Raw genomic sequence first — 3288 nt, 5'->3', positions numbered from 1 at the left:
TAATGTTCATGGCGAAGGTTGAACTGCTTCGTTAAATTGTTATGTGATTGGAAACGGAAAATGCTACATGTGGTAAATGGTATAATGTCTTGAATAATGTGATACTTGGCAATTGGTGTGCTCATGTTTAAGCTCTTGCATCATATACTTTGCACCTATTAGTGAAGAAATACATAGAGCTTGCTAAAATTTGGTTTGCATGATTGGTCTCTCTAAGGTCTAGATATTTTCTAGTAAGGGTCGAATAACAAGGAAGACGGTGTAGATTCTTATAATGCTTGCAATATGTATTTTATGTGAGTTTTGTTGTACCGGTTCATACTTGTGTTTGTTTCAAATAACCTTGCTAGCCTAAGACTTGTATTGAGAGGGAATACTTCTCATGCATCCAAAATCCTTGAGCCAAACACTATGCCACTTGTGTCCACCATACCTACCTACTACATGGTATTTCTCCGCCATTCCAAAGTAAATTGCTTGAGTTCTACCTTTAAAATTTCTATTCTTTATCTTTGCAATATATAGCTCATGGGACAAATAGCCTAAAAACAATCGTGGTATTGAATATGTACTTATGTATCTTATCTCTTATAAGTTGCTTGTTGAGCGATAACCATGTTCCTGGGGACGCCATCAACACTTTGTTGAATATCATGTGAGTTGCTATGCATGTTCGTCTTGTCTGAAGTAAGGGTGATTTACCATGCGTTGAATGGTTTGAGTATGCATATTGTTAGAGAAGAACATTTGGCCGCTAACTAAAGCCATGATCCATGGTGGAAGTTTCAGTTTTGGACAACAATCCTCAATCTCTTATGAGAATATTATTTGTTGCTAAATGCTTATGCATTAAAGAGGAGTCCATTATCTGTTGTCTATGTTGTCCCGGTATGGATGTCTAAGTTGAGAATAATCAAAAGCGAGAAATCCAATGCGAGCTTTCTCCTTAGACCTTTGTACAGGCGGCATAGAGGTACCCCTTTGTGATACTTGGTTAAAACATATGTATTCTAATGATAATCCAGGTAATCCGAGCTAATTAGGACAAGGTGCGGGCACTATTGGTAATCTATGCATGAGGCTTGCAACTTGTAGGATATAATTTATATAATACATATGCTTTATTACTACCGTTGACAAAATTGTTTCTTGCTTTCAAAATAAAAGCTCTAGCACAAATATAGCAATCAATGCTTCCCTCTGCGAAGGGCCATTCTTCTACTTTTATGTTGAGTCAGTTTACCTACTTCCTTCTGTCTTAGGAACAAACACTTGTGTTAACTGTGCATTGATTCCTACATACTTGCATATTGCACTTATTATATTACTTTGCATTGACAACTATCCCTGAGATATACATGTTACAAGTTGAAAGCAACCGCTGAAACTTAATCTTCCTTTGTGTTGCTTCAATACCTTTACTTTGAATTTATTGCTTTATGAGTTAACTCTTATGCAAGACTTATTGATGATTGTCTTGAAAGTAGTATTCATGAAAAGTCTTTGCTATATGATTCAATTTTTTACTCATTGCATTTACATTGCTTCGAATCGCTGCATTCATTACATGTGCTTACAATAGTATTGATCAAGATTATGATAGCATGTCACTTCAGAAATTATCTTTGTTATCGTTTACCTACTCGGGACGAGTAGGAACTAAGCTTGGGGATGTTGATACGTCTCCAACGTATCGATAATTTCTTATGTTCCATGCTACTTTTATGATGATACTCACATGTTTTATACATACTTTATGTCATATTTATGCATTTTCCGGCACTAACCTATTAACTAGATGCCGAAGAGCCAGTTGTTGTTTTCTGCTGTTTTTGGTTTCAGAAATCCTAGTAAGGAAATATTCTCGGAATTGGACTAAATCAACGCCCAGGGGCTTATTTTTCCACGAAGCTTCTAGAAGTCCGAAAGGGAAACAAAGTGGGGCGACGAGGCGTCCACACAACAGGGCGGCGCGGCCAAGGCTTGGGCCACGCGGCCCTAGCGTGTGGGGCCCTCGTGGCGCCCCCTGACCTACCTCTTCGCCTACATAAGCCTTCGTCGAGAATAGTTCCAGTACAGAGAGCCACGATACGGAAAACCTTCCAGAGACGCCGCCGCCGCCAATCCCATCTCGGGTGATTCAGGAGATCGCCTCCGGCACCCTGCCGGAGCGGTGAATCATCTCTCGGAGGACTCTTCACCGCCAGGGTCGCCTCCGGAGTGATGTGTGAGTAGTTCACCCCTGGACTATGGGTCCATAGCAGTAGCTAGATGGTCGTCTTCTCCTAATTGTGCTATCATTGTTAGATCTTGTGAGCTGCCTAACATGATCAAGATCATCTATTTGTAATGCTACATGTTGCGTTTGTTGGGATGCGATGAATAATGAATACTATGCTATGTTGATTATCAATATATTATCTATGTGTTGTTTATGATCTTGCATGCTCTCCGTTATTAGTAGAGGCTCTGGCCAAGTCGTTACTTGTAACTCCAAGAGGGAGTATTTATGCTCGATAGTGGGTTCATGCCTCCATTAAATCTGGGACAGTGACAGAAAGTTCTAAGGTTGTGGATGTGCTGTTTCCACTAGGGATAAAACATCAATGCTATGTCTAAGGATGTATTTGTTGATTACATTACGCACCATACTTAATGCAATTGTCTGTTGTTTGCAACTTAATACTGGAGGGGGTTCGGATGATAACCTGAAGGTGGACTTTTTAGGCATAGATGCATGCTGGATAGCGGTCTATGTACTTTGTCGTCATGCCCAATTAAATCTCACAATACTCATCATAACATGTATGTGCATGGTCATGCCCTCTTTATTTGTCAATTGCCCAACTGTAATTTGTTCACCCAACATGCTATTTATCTTATGGGAGAGACACCACTAGTGAACTGTGGACCCCGGTCTATTCTTTACATCGAATACAATCTACTGCAATACTTGTTCTACTGTTCTCTGCAAACAATTTGGTTGACAAGCCTTACGGCAAGCCGGTGAGATTGACAACCTCACTGTCACGTTGGGGCAAAGTAATTTGGTTGTGTTGTGCAGGTTCCACGTTGGCGCCGGAATCCCTGGTGTTGCGCCGCACTACACTTCGCCGCCATCAACCTTGAACGTGCTTCTTGGCTCCTATTGGTTCAATAAACATTGGTTTCTTACTGAGAGAAAACTTGCTGCTATACGCATCACACCTTCCTCTTGGGGTTCCCAACGGACGCATGCTGTACGCGTATCAATGATACTTTACCTCCTATATATGATGATTATGGTGA

Source organism: Lolium perenne, chromosome 4, assembly GCF_019359855.2.
Source record: "Lolium perenne isolate Kyuss_39 chromosome 4, Kyuss_2.0, whole genome shotgun sequence".
NCBI classification, from domain to species: Eukaryota; Viridiplantae; Streptophyta; class Magnoliopsida; order Poales; family Poaceae; genus Lolium; species Lolium perenne.
Note: the sequence above shows the minus strand (reverse complement) of the source record.